Source organism: Ranitomeya imitator, chromosome 3 (genome assembly GCF_032444005.1).
Source record: "Ranitomeya imitator isolate aRanImi1 chromosome 3, aRanImi1.pri, whole genome shotgun sequence".
Lineage (NCBI taxonomy): Eukaryota > Metazoa > Chordata > Amphibia > Anura > Dendrobatidae > Ranitomeya > Ranitomeya imitator.
This window is the reverse complement of record NC_091284.1, coordinates 524,772,421-524,787,283: the sequence shown is the minus strand read 5'-3', so window position 1 is coordinate 524,787,283 and position 14,863 is coordinate 524,772,421.

Genomic DNA, 14,863 nt, shown 5'->3' with positions numbered 1-14,863 from the left:
CTTAGGACAATCGGAGATAGCATGAGTGGAATCACCACAGTAGAAACACAGCCCATTCTGACGTCTGTGTTCTTGCCTTTCAGCTCTGGTCAAAGTCCTATCGCACTGCATAGGCTCAGGTTTATGCTCAGATAATACCGCCAAATGGTGCACAGATTTACGCTCACGCAAGCGTCGACTGATCTGAATGGCCAAAGACATAGACTCATTCAGACCAGCAGGCATAGGAAATCCCACCATGACATCCTTGAGGGCTTCAGAAAGACCCTTTCTGAAAATAGCTGCCAGCGCACATTCATTCCATTGAGTGAGCACGGACCACTTTCTAAACTTCTGACAATAAATCTCTATCTCATCCTGACCCTGACACAGAGCCAGCAAATTTTTCTCTGCCTGATCCACTGAATTAGGTTCGTCGTACAGCAATCCGAGCGCCAGAAAAAACGCAACAATATTACATAATGCAGGATCTCCTGGCGCAAGGGAAAATGCCCAGTCTTGAGGGTCGCCACGTAATAAAGAAATAATAATCTTAACTTGTTGAACTGGGTCACCAGAGGAGCGGGGTTTCAAAGCCAGAAATAGTTTACAATTATTTTTAAAATTCAAAAACTTAGCTCTATCTCCAGAAAATAACTCAGGAATAGGAATTTTAGGTTCTAACATAGGATTCTGAACCACTAAATCTTGAATGTTCTGTACACTTATAGTGAGATTATCCATCAAAGAGGACAGACCCTGAATGTCCATGTCCACACCTGTGTTCTGAACCACCCTGATGTAAAGGAGAAAAGAAAGACAGAACACAGTGCAAAGAAAAAAAAATGGTCTCAGAACTTCTCTTTTCCCTCTATTGAGAAGCATTAGTACTTTGGGCCTCCAGTACTGTTATGAACAGGTAATTCAGAACCACAATGGACCTTGAAGTTCAGAGTACACAAAGTGACCTGACAATTACCAAAAACATAGGACGAGCTCTGAGACGTGGGAACTCTGTTGACCGCAATCCCTAATCCTATCACACCACACTAGAGGTAGCTGTGGATTGCACCTAATGCTCCCTATGCAACTCGGCACAGCCTGAGAAACTAACTAGCCCTAAAGATAGAAAAATAAACCTACCTTGCCTCAGAGAAATTCCCCAAAGGAAAAGGCAGCCCCCCACATATAATGACTGTGAGTAAAGATGAAAATACAAACACAGAGATGAAATAGATTTAGCAAAGTGAGGCCCGACTTTCTGAATAGACCGAGGATAGGAAAGATAGCTTTGCGGTCAACACAAAAACATACAAACAACCACGCAGAGGGGGCAAAAAGACCCTCCGCACCGACTAACGGTACGGAGGTGCTCCCTCTGCGTCTCAGAGCTTCCAGCAAGCAAGAAAAACCAATATAGCAAGCTGGACAGAAAATATAGCAAACAAAAGTAACACAAGCAGAACTTAGCTTATGCAGGATAGACAGGCCACAAGAACGATCCAGGAGGAAGCAAGACCAATACTAGAACATTGACTGGAGGCCAGGATCAAAGCACCAGGTGGAGTTAAATAGAGCAGCACCTAACAACTTAACCTCATCACCTGAGGAAGGAAACTCAGAAGCCGCAGTACCACTCTCATCCACCAAAGGAAGCTCATAGACAGAACCAGCCGAAGTACCACTCACGACCACAGGAGGGAGCTTGGCCACAGAATTCACAAACAGAGCAGCCATACCACTTGAAACCACAGGAGGGAGCCCAAGAGCAGAATTCACAAAAGTGCCACTTACAACCACCGGAGGGAGCCCAAGATCGGAATTCACAACAGTACCCCCCCTTGAGAAGGGGTCACCGAACCCTCACCAGAGCCCCCAGGCCGATCAGGACGAGCCAAGTGAAAAGCACGAACCAAATCGGTGGCATGGACATCGGAGGCAACAACCCAAGAATTATCCTCCTGGCCATAACCCTTCCACTTGACAAGATACTGAAGCCTCCGCCTCGAAAAACAAGAATCCAAAATCTTCTCAACCTCATATTCCAACTCTCCCTCAACCAACACCGGGGCAGGAGGGTCAACCGAGGGAACAACGGGCACCATATATCTCCGCAACAAAAGATCTATGCAAAACATTATGAATGGCAAAAGAAGCTGGAAGAGCCAAACAAAAAGACCCCGGATTAATAATTTCAGAAATTTTATAAGGACCAATAAACCGAGGCTTAAACTTAGGGGACTAAACCTTCATAGGAACATGACGAGAAGACAACCAAACCAAATCCCCCACACGAAGCCGGGGACTGACACACCGACGGCAGTTAGCAAAACGTTGAGCCCTTTCCTGAGACAACGTCAAATTGTCCACCACATGAGTCCAAATCTGCTGCAGCCTGTCCACCACAGAATCAACATCAGGACAATCAGAAGGCTCAACCTGCCCCGAAGAAAAACGAGGATGAAAACCAAAATTACAAAAGAAAGGTGAAACCAAAGTAGCCGAACTAGCCCGATTATTAAGGGCAAACTCGGCCGACGGCAAGAAAGGCACCCAATCATCCTGATCAGCAGACAAAAAGCATCTCAAAGAGGTCTCCAAGGTCTGATTAGTTCGCTCAGTTTGGCCATTAGTCTGAGGATGAAACGCCGAAGAAAAAGAGAAATCAATGCCCATCCTAGCACAAAATTAAATAAGGCTGCACACTGCAGCGTTAAAACATGCAAACTTGAAAACACAAAATTTGAACTGCATTACTGCACTAGAAATATGAAAAATGAGAGCTTTTAGCGCATAAAAATGGCCAATTTTATGTGTACCTGGTAGCCTCTTTACGGCATCTCTATTATACCAGGTCCTACGCTTGCCTTACCTCGCTGAGAATAAACGTCTCCATCTGAATGGGTACATGTGAAAACCTCTTCTTAGACTAAAATTCTCTCTCTCTGTGGAGGGGTATTGGACCTGCTGTAATTAAAACACCTGAAGCTAGGAGGCGGAGTGCACGATCAGAAGGCTAGAGAATACATTTCAAAAACCTGACCTGCACATCCAAACATAGACACAGTGTGAACAGGTGCTGAACCTAGAGTCGCCAACTCGTATATAGTTAAGTAAATAAGGCAGCACACTGCAGCGCTAAAACATGCAAACTTGAAAACACGAAATTTGAACTGCATTACTGCACTAGAAATATGAAAAATGAGAGCTTTTAGCGCATAAAAATGGCCAATTTTATGTGTACCTGGTAGCCTCTTTACGGCATCTCTCTTATACCAGGTCCTACGCTTGCCTTACCTCGCTGAGAATAAACGTCTCCATCTGAATGGGTACATGTTCAAATTTCGTGTTTTCAAGTTTGCATGTTTTAGCGCTGCAGTGTGCTGCCTTATTTACTTAACTATATACGAGTTGGCGACTCTAGGTTCAGCACCTGTTCACACTGTGTCTATGTTTGGATGTTCAGGTCAGGTTTTTGAAATGTATTCTCTAGCCTTCTGATCGTGCACTCCGCCTCCTAGCCTCAGGTGTTTTAATTACAGCAGGTCCAATACCCCTCCACAGAGAGAGAGAATTTTAGTCTAAGAAGAGGTTTTCACATGTACCCATTCAGATGGAGACGTTTATTCTCAGCGTGGTAAGGCAAGCGTAGGACCTGGTATAAGAGAGATGCCTTAAAGAGGCTACCAGGTACACATAAAATTGGCCATTTTTATGCGATTAAAGCTCTCATTTTTCATATTTCTAGTGCAGTAATGCAGTTCAAATTTCGTGTTTTCAAGTTTGCATGCTTTAGCGCTGCAGTGTGCTGCCTTATTTACTTAACTATATACGAGTTGGCGACTCTAGGTTCAGCACCTGTTCACACTGTGTCTATGTTTGGATGTGCAGGTCAGGTTTTGAAATGCATCCTAGGACAAAAGGCCCGCCAAAATCTAGAGACAAACTGAGAACCTCTGTCAGACACAATATTCTCCGGAATGCCATGCAAACGAACCACATGCTGAAAAAACAATGGAACCAGATCTGAGGAGGAAGGCAACTTAGGCAAAGGTACCAGATGGACCATTTTAGAGAACCGGTCACAAACAACCCAGATAACAGACATCTTCTGGGAAACAGGAAGATCCGAAATAAAATCCATGGAAATATGCGTCCAGGGCCTCTAAAGGACCGGCAAAGGCAAAAGCAACCCAATAGCGCGGGAACAGCAAGGCTTGGCTCGGGCGCAAGTCCCACAGGACTGCACAAAGGCACGGACATCGCGCGACAAGGAAGGCCACCAAAAGGACCTAGCAACCAAATCTCTGATACCAAAAATCCCAGGATGACCAGCCAACACTGAACAATGAACCACAGAAATCACCTTACATGTCCAGGAGAATCAGGCGAAAAACTCCTAGAGAGGGCATCAGTCTTAACATTCTTAGATCCCGGAAGATACGAGACCACAAAATCAAAACGGGAGAAAAACAGGGACCATCGAGCCTGTCTAGGATTCAGCCGCTTGGCCGACTCGAGGTAAATCAGATTCTTATGATCGGTCAGGACCACAACACGGTGCTTAGCTCCCTCAAGCCAATGTCGCCACTCCTCAAACGCCCACTTCATAGCCAACAACTCCCGATTGCTGACATCATAATTGCGTTCCGCAGGCGAAAATTTTCTGGAAAAAAAAGCACACGGTTTCATCAAAGAACCATCAGACTCCCTCTGAGACAAAACGGCCCCTGCACCAATCTCAGAAGTGTCGACCTCAACCTGAAAAGGAAGAGAAACATCTGGCTGACGCAACACAGGGGCAGAAGTAAATCGGCGTTTAAGCTCCTGAAAGGCCTCAACAGCTGCAGAGGACCAATTCGTCACATCAGCGCCTTTCTTCGTCAAATCAGTAAGGGGCTTAACCACACTGGAAAAGTTGGCAATGAAACGGCGATAGAAATTAGCAAAGCCTAAAAAATTTTGAAGGCCTTTCACAGATGTGGGTTGAATCCAGTCATGAATAGCTTGGACCTTAACAGGATCCATTTCTATAGACGAGGGAGAAAAAATAAAACCCAAAAAAGAGACCTTCTGAACTCCGAATAGGCACTTAGACCCCTTCACAAACAAAGCATTATCACGAAGGATCTGGAACACCATCCTGACCTGCTTCACATGAGACTCCCAATCATCGGAAAAAATCAAAATATCATCCAAATATACGACCATGAATTTATCAAGATAATTGCGGAAAATATCATACATGAACGACTGGAACACAGATGGAGCATTAGAGAGCCCAAATGGTATCACAAGGTATTCAAAATGGCCTTCGGGCGTATTAAATGCAGTTTTCCATTCGTCACCCTGTTTAATACAAACAAGATTATATGCCCCTCGGAGGTCAATCTTAGTAAACCAACTAGCCCCCTTAATCTGAGCAAACAAATCAGTAAGCAAAGGCAAGGGGTATTGGAATTTGACCGTGATCTTATTAAGAAGACGATAATCAATACAGGGTCTCAAGGAGCCATCCTTCTTGGCAACAAAAAAGAAACCCGCTCCCAATGGTGACGAAGACGGCCGAATATGCCCCTTCTCCAAAGATTCCTTAACATAACTCCGCATGGCGGCATGCTCTGGCACAGACAGATTGAAAAGTCGTCCCTTAGGGAACTTGCAACCAGGAATCAAGTTAATAGCACAATCACAGTCCCTGTGCGGTGGAAGGGAACTGGACTTGGGCTCATCAAATACATCCTGGAAATCCGACAAAAACTCAGGGACCTCAGAAGAGGGGGAAGAGGAAATTGACATCAAAGGAATGTCACTATGTACCCCTTGACAACCCCAACTAGTCACAGACATAGATTTCCAATCCAGCACCGGATTATGTTCCTGTAACCATGGAAAACCCAGTACAACAACATCATGCAGGTTATGCAACACCAGAAAACGGCAATCTTCCTGATGTGCTGGAGCCATTTACATAGTCATCTGCGTCCAGTACTGAGGTTTATCCTTGGCCAAGGGTGTAGCATCAATACCCCTCAAAGGAATAGGGCTCTGCAAAGGCTGCAAGGAAAAACCACAGCGCCTGGCGAATTCCAAGTCCATTAAGTTCAGGGCAGCGCCTGAATCGACAAATGCCATGACAGAAAAGGACGACAATGAGCAAATCAGGGTCACAGATAAGAGAAATTTAGGCTGTATAGTACTAATAGTAAGAGACCTAGCGACTCTCTTAGTACGCTTAGGGCAATCAGAGATAACATGAGCAGGATCACCACAGTAAAAACACAGCCTATTCTGACGTCTGAATTCCTGCCGTTCTGTTCTAGTCAAAATCCTATCACATTGCATAGGTTCAGGACTCTGCTCAGAGGACACTGCCATATGGTGCACAGCTCTGCACTCGCGCAGACGCCGATCAATCTGAATGGCTAGAGACATAGATTCGCTCAAACCGGCAGGCGTAGGAAAGCCCACCATAACATCTTTAAGGGCTTCAGAAAGACCTTTTCTGAAAATAGCAGCCAGAGCCTCCTCATTCCATTTAGTGAGCACAGGCCATTTTCTAAATTTCTGGCAGTATAGTTCTGTCGCCTCCTGGCCTTGACACAAGGCCAACAGGGGTTTTTCTGCATGATCCACAGAATTAGGTTCGTCATACAATAAGCCAAGCGCTTGAAAAAATGCATCTACATTCAATAATGCCGGATCCCCTGTTTCAAGAGAAAAAGCCCAGTCTTGAGGGTCACCACGCAGCAAGGATATGATGATTTTTACTTGCTGAATGGGATCACCAGAAGAACGGGGTTTCAAAGCAAAAAACAATTTGCACTTATTTTTAAAGTTCAAAAACTTGGATCTGTCCCCAAAAAACAAATCAGGAGTAGGAATTCTAGGCTTTAAAGCCGGAGTCAGGATAACATAATCTTGGATACTCTGTAATCTTGCAGCAAGTTGATCCACACGAGAAAACAAACCCTGAACATCCATGCCAGAGCATATATCCTGAACCACCCAGATATCAAGAGGAAAAAAGAGACAAACCAGAGCACAGAAAAAAAAATGGTTCAGAACTTTCTTTTCCTTCTTTTGAGATGCATTTAATTCATTTTTGGCCACTTGTACTGTTATGATACGGTGGTTTAGGAGCAACATGGAGCGAGCTCTGAAGGAAGTGGTAACTGTACTGACCGCAGTCCCTAAGCTCAACACAACACTAGAAGTAGCCGTGGGATGCTCCTAACTCTCCCTAGGCACCTCGTCACCGCCTAAGAGCTAACTACCCCTAAAGATAGAAGCAGGAAAACTATCTTGCCTCAGAGAAAATCCCCAAAGGATAGATTAGCCCCCCACAAATAATGACTGTGAGTGGAGAGGGAAAAGACATACACAGAATGAAACCAGGATGAGCACAGGAGGCCAGTCTAGCTTGATAGATAGGACAGGATGGAATACTGTGCGGTCAGTATAGAACACTACAAAAAATCCACGCAGAGTTTACTAAAAATCTCCACACCTGACTAAAGGTGTGGAGGGTAAATCTGCTTCCCAGAGCTTCCAGCAAGACAGAATTAATTCATACTGATAACGCTGGACAAACATAGAAAGCACAGAACGGATAAGTCCACAATCAGTGAACATAAAAAAGCAAGCAAGACTTAGCTTTGCTGAACGGGTCAGGATAACAGGGAAATCCAAAGAGATGTGAATCCAACCAGGAACCATTTACAAGTGGCACTGGCTGAAGAAAGAGCCAGGCATAAATAGCCGAGCAGAAAAGACGATCAGTGAAAGCAGCTGCTGACAGCTAACTCCAAGGAGCAGCCATACCACTTGAAACCACAGGAGGGGGCCCAAGAGCAGAACTCACAAAAGTGCCACTTACAACCACCGGAGGGAGCCCAAGAACCGAATTCACAACACCTAAATATTGAACTTCTGCTTTGCCCACGTGACACTTGTTTGGGTTCAGGGTGATTCCGGCCTTGTGGATCCTGTCTAATACTGTCTCTAGGTGATTTAGATGCTCTTCCCATGTCGCGCTGTAGATGGCGATGTCATCCAGGTAGACACACGCATAGTCCTGGAGACCATCCAGAAGCCGGTTAGCCAGCCTCTGGAAGGTCGCCGGGGCAGTCTTCATCCCGAATGGCATAACTCGAAACTGGAGTAAGCCAAACGGGGTGACAAATGCTGACTTGGGAATAGCATCAGGACTAAGGGGAATCTGCCAGTAACATAACATAGTAACATAGTAACATAGTTAGTAAGGCCGAAAAAAGACATTTGTCCATCCAGTTCAGCCTATATTCCATCATAATGAATACCCAGATCTACGTCCTTCTACAGAACCTAATAATTGTATGATACAATATTGTTCTGCTCCAGGAAGACATCCAGGCCTCTCTTGAACCCCTCGACTGAGTTCGCCATCACCACCTCCTCAGGCAAGCAATTCCAGATTCTCACTGCCCTAACAGTAAAGAATCCTCTTCTATGTTGGTGGAAAAACCTTCTCTCCTCCAGACGCAAAGAATGCCCCCTTGTGCCCGTCACCTTCCTTGGTATAAACAGATCCTCAGCGAGATATTTGTATTGTCCCCTTATATACTTATACATGGTTATTAGATCGCCCCTCATTCGTCTTTTTTCTAGACTAAATAATCCTAATTTCGCTAATCTATCTGGGTATTGTAGTTCTCCCATCCCCTTTATTAATTTTGTTGCCCTCCTTTGTACTCTCTCTAGTTCCATTATATCCTTCCTGAGCACCGGTGCCCAAAACTGGACACAGTACTCCATGTGCGGTCTAACTAGGGATTTGTACAGAGGCAGTATAATGCTCTCATCATGTGTATCCAGACCTCTTTTAATGCACCCCATGATCCTGTTTGCCTTGGCAGCTGCTGCCTGGCACTGGCTGCTCCAGGTAAGTTTATCATTAACTAGGATCCCCAAGTCCTTCTCCCTGTCAGATTTACCCAGTGGTTTCCCGTTCAGTGTGTAATGGTGATATTGATTCCCTCTTCCCATGTGTATAACCTTACATTTATCATTGTTAAACCTCATCTGCCACCTTTCAGCCCAAGTTTCCAACTTATCCAGATCCATCTGTAGCAGAATACTATCTTCTCTTGTATTAACTGCTTTACATAGTTTTGTATCATCTGCAAATATCGATATTTTACTGTGTAAACCTTCTACCAGATCATTAATGAATATGTTGAAGAGAACAGGTCCCAATACTGACCCCTGCGGTACCCCACTGGTCACAGCGACCCAGTTAGAGACTATACCATTTATAACCACCCTCTGCTTTCTATCACTAAGCCAGTTACTAACCCATTTACACACATTTTCCCCCAGACCAAGCATTCTCATTTTGTGTACCAACCTCTTGTGCGGCACGGTATCAAACGCTTTGGAAAAATCGAGATATACCACGTCCAATGACTCACCGTGGTCCAGCCTATAGCTTACCTCTTCATAAAAACTGATTAGATTGGTTTGACAGGAGCGATTTCTCATAAACCCATGCTGATATGGAGTTAAACAGTTATTCTCATTGAGATAATCCAGAATAACATCCCTCAGAAACCCTTCAAATATTTTACCAACAATAGAGGTTAGACTTACTGGCCTATAATTTCCAGGTTCACTTTTAGAGCCCTTTTTGAATATTGGCACCACATTTGCTATGCGCCAGTCCTGCGGAACAGACCCTGTCACTATAGAGTCACTAAAAATAAGAAATAATGGTTTATCTATTACATTACTTAGTTCTCTTAGTACTCGTGGGTGTATGCCATCCGGACCCGGAGATTTATCTATTTTAATCTTATTTAGCCGGTTTCGCACCTCTTCTTGGGTTAGATTGGTGACCCTTAATATAGGGTTTTCATTGTTTCTTGGGATTTCACCTAGCATTTCATTTTCCACCGTGAATACCATGGAGAAGAAGGTGTTTAATATGTTAGCTTTTTCCTCGTCATCTACAACCATTCTTTCCTCACTATTTTTTAAGGGGCCTACATTTTCAGTTTTTATTCTTTTACTATTGATATAGTTGAAGAACAGTTTGGGATTAGTTTTACTCTCCTTAGCAATGTGCTTCTCTGTTTCCTTTTTGGCAGCTTTAATTAGTTTTTTAGATAAAGTATTTTTCTCCCTATAGTTTTTTAGAGCTTCAATGGTGCCATCCTGCTTTAGTAGTGCAAATGCTTTCTTTTTACTGTTAATTGCCTGTCTTACTTCTTTGTTTAGCCACATTGGGTTTTTCCTATTTCTAGTCCTTTTATTCCCACAAGGTATAAACCGCTTACACTGCCTATTTAGGATGTTCTTAAACATTTCCCATTTATTATCTGTATTCTTATTTCTGAGGATATTGTCCCAGTCTACCAGATTAAGGGCATCTCTAAGCTGTTCAAACTTTGCCATCCTAAAGTTCAATGTTTTTGTGACTCCCTGACAAGTCCCCCTAGTGAAAGACAGGTGAAACTGTACAATATTGTGGTCGCTATTTCCTAGATGCCCGACCACCTGCAGATTTGTTATTCTGTCAGGTCTATTAGATAGTATTAGGTCTAAAAGTGCTGCTCCTCTGGTTGGATTCTGCACCAATTGTGAAAGATAATTTTTCTTGGTTATTAGCAGAAACCTGTTGCCTTTATGGGTTTCATAGGTTTCTGTTTCCCAGTTAATATCCGGGTAGTTAAAGTCCCCCATAACCAGGACCTCATTATGGGTTGCAGCTTCATCTATCTGCTTTAGAAGTAGACTTTCCATGCTTTCTGTTATATTTGGGGGTTTGTAACAGACCCCAATGAGAATTTTGTTACCATTTTTCCCTCCATGAATTTCAACCCATATGGACTCGACATCCTCATTCCCTTCGCTAATATCCTCCCTTAAAGTGGACTTTAGACAAGACTTTACATAGAGACAAACCCCTCCTCCTCTCCGATTTTTACGATCCTTTCTAAACAGACTGTAACCCTGTAAGTTAACTGCCCAGTCATAGCTTTCATCTAACCATGTCTCGGTTATTCCCACTATGTCAAAGTTACCTGTAGATATTTCTGCTTCTAGTTCTTCCATCTTGTTTGTCAGTAGTGTTGAGCATTCCGATACCGCAAGTATCGGGTATCGGCCGATATTTGCGGTATCGGAATTCCGATACTGAATTCCGATACTTCCCGCGTATCGGATACCGGAATCGGAAGTTCCCAGAATTCAAATTGAACGCAGCAGCCAATGAGGAATGAATGAAAGTGTGGGCACATCCTGTTTAGCATGGTGGGCATGTAAGTACTGGCAAGGCTTGGATTGGCTGCTGAAATGATGTCACTCTGCACTATAAAAAAGCGCTGCCGCCATTTTGCGCTCACTCTGCTGTGATTTCAGTTAGGGACAGGACGCTGTGTTCTAACTGAGGGCCAGTTGAGCTTGCTAATTGCTTTATTTTCCTTTCCAAAGGCTAATTTAGCAAAACGCTGTGTGTTCTTCACTGTTCACCTTGCTCTTGCCTTGCAGCGCTGTTTTAACAGCGTTCTGCAAGGTCTCTGTGTGTGTGTGTGTGTGCAGCTCACTCTGTAGTCTGTGTGCAGCCATATACCCGGTTGTATTCAGCTCAGGGGGGGTTCACACTGCCTCACACAGTTGTTCTTTTTTGCTCTTAGTGCAGCCTGCTGCACATTTTTTCTCAAATTTCCTATTAGTGTTTTTCCACCAGTCTCCAGCTCTATTGTGGAAAAACACTACATAGGATAACCTAGAGGGGGTTTTTGGGCCTTGCAGCGCCGTTTATGGCTGTCTGCACGGTCTCCGTGTGAGCCCAGCTCGCCCTGTAGTCTGTGTGCAGCCATAGTCGGTTGGATTCAGCTCAGGGTTCGTTACTGGCTCATACCTTGAGAAAAATTTTCCTTTTTTTCAAATAGTGCAGCCTGTTTAAAATTTGAAAAAAAAAATTCCTATTAGTGTCTTTCCACTCGTATCCAGCTAAATAGTGGAAAAACACTATATAGGATAACCTAGAGGAGGGTTTTTTGGCCTTGCAGCGCCGTTTACGGCTGTCTGCACGGTCTCCGTGTGAGCCCAGCTCGCCCTGTAGTCTGTGTGCAGCCATAGCCGGTTGGATTCAGCTCAGGGTTCGTTACTGGCTCATACCTTGCGAAAAATTTTCCTTTTTTTTCAAATAGTGCAGCCTGTTTAAAATTTGAAAAAAAAAAAATCCTATAAGTGTCTTTCCACTCGTATCCAGCTAAATAGTGGAAAAACACTATATAGGATAACCTAGAGGAGGGTTTTTTGGCCTTGCAGCGCCGTTTACGGCTGTCTGCACGGTCTCCGTGTGAGCCCAGCTCGCCCTGTAGTCTGTGTGCAGCCATAGCCGGTTGGATTCAGCTCAGGGTTCGTTACTGGCTCATACCTTGAGAAAAATTTTCCTTTTTTTGAAATAGTGCAGCCTGTTTAAAATTTGAAAAAAAAAAAATTCCTATTAGTGTCTTTCCACCAGTCTCCAGCTCAATTGTGGAAAAACACTACATAGGATAACCTAGAGGGTTTTTTTGGGGCCTTGCAGCGCCGTTTACGGCTGTCTGCACGGTCTCTGTGTGAGCGCAGCTTGCCCTGTAGTCTGTGTGCAGCCATAGCCGGTTGGATTCAGCTCAGGGTGCGTTACTGCCTCATACCTTGAAAAACAATTTCCTTTTTTTCAAATAGTGCAGCCAGTTTAAAATTTGAAAAAAAAAATTCCTATTAGTGTCTTTCCACTTGTATCCAGCTAAATAGTGGAAAAACACTATATAGGATAACCTAGAGGAGGGTTTTTTGGCCTTGCAGCGCCGTTTACGGCTGTCTGCACGGTCTCCGTGTGATTTAAACTAGCTCTGTAGCCCGATCTGCACCAAAAAAAAAGTTAAGTTCACCAAACACAACTTAACACTTGTGTAGGCCACATTTGAAAAATAATAAAGTTTAGTCCACAATTTACAACATTAGTGTTTCTTACACCTGTTAGGAGGAGCATTACAGGAATAAGCACACTAAGGCCTTAGTACTTTTCTGCTTATCTTTATCTGTCAACCAAGATGAAGAGGGCAGGGAGTAAGGCACGTGGGCGTGGGCGCGGAGCAGGGAGAGGAGCAGGGAGAGGACGTGGTGATTCTGTGCCTGCTGCGGGCGCCGGTGACTCGTCGTCACTCAGTTTCAGCAGGGAACAGTCCTTCATGCGCAGCTTTGTCGGAGAGCGCCGTGCACCGCTGCTGCGTGAAGACCAAATTGAAGCCGTTGTCGGGTGGATGGCAGCTAACGCCTCGGCATCGACTTCAGTTAGTGCCACATCCTCTCAGGCACAGAGCACTGGAGAGCAGCCATCTGTCTCTTCACCACCTGCCAAATTGGCCAGGCAGTCAGAGAGCCCAGGACAGGAGCCGTCTCTACTTCTGTTCTCTGAATCTCTTGGCTTGGAAACAGGGGGCCAGCCAAGCAGCATTGGAGAAATGGAAGAAGAGGCAGTGTGCAGTGATGCCCAACACCTTTTTCTCTCTGACTCTGAAGAGGCAGGTGGGCCAGTGCCTCCGGTGACCACAGCGCAGTACGCATCTGATGATGAAACTCAGGTGCCGCTTTCTCGTGCGTACTGTGCTGCTGAGACTACCCAGGAGGAGCAGTTGGTGGCAGAGGGTAGTGGAGATGATGAGGTCCTTGACCCATCGTGGCGTGAGGAACAGGAAGGTGGTGGGAGCAGCTCAGAGGAAGAGCTTCCTCTTACGGGCCAAAGAGGGAGAGGGAGGGGGAAGACTGCGGAGCCTGTAGCCTCCACTTTGGCACCCGTTAGGAGCCTGTCTCTTTCCAAAGCCAAAAAGGGCGCTCCCAAGACTTGCAGTGCCTGGTCCTTTTTTGACACAGTTGCAGATGACATTTGTTTTGTCAAATGCAAGCTGTGTCATCATAAAGTAAAAAGAGGGAAAAATGTCAGCAACCTCAATACCACAAATATGTGGAAACATGTGCGGACCAGGCACGCGGTGGAGTTACAGAAACACACTGAAGATGTAGGCCAACCAACAGCGGCAGCTACCACCTCTTCAGCTCGTGTTGCCTCTTCCTCCAGCTCACGCACAGCTGGTTTGGCTTCCTCCCAGAGACCTTGTGTAATTCCACCCACAGCACCACCTTCCCAGTCATCCTCACACTCCCAGTCTACTCTATAGCCATCGGTAGTACAGGCATGGGAGAAAAGGCGGGCATTCTCGGCCAACCACCCCCGAGCACAGGCTCTGAATGCAGGCATTGCCAAACTGTTGTCCCTGGAAATGCTCTCGTTCAGGCTGGTGGAGACTGACAGCTTCCGTGACTTGATGGCATTGGCAGTCCCACAGTACAAGGTGCCCAGCCGCTTTTACTTCAGCAGGCAGGCTGTCCCTGCCCTGCACAGGCATGTTGAGGCAAACATAAAACATGCGCTACTGAACGCCGTCAGTAGCAAGGTCCACCTCACCACCGATGCGTGGACCAGTCAGCATGGACAGGGGCGATATGTTTCCCTCACTGCCCATTGGGTTAATGTTGTTGAGCCAGGTACAGATCGTGCGAGTGGCGCAGGACGTGTCCTGCCCACTCCAAGGATTGCAGGAATCCAGTCTGTACGCATCGACTCCTCCTCTTACACCAGTTCCTCTGATTCCTCTCTGCAGGATCCGTCACAGTCCACCCCCACATGGACCCGTGAACGTTTACCTATGACCGACATGAGCACAGCCGTGGCCAAACGTCAGCAGGCCGTCTTGAAACTAGTTTCATTGGGGCATCGAAGCCACACAGCGCAGGAGCTCTGGAATGCCATAAAGCAGGAGAGCGATGTGTGGTTACTGCCAGCGAATCTCCA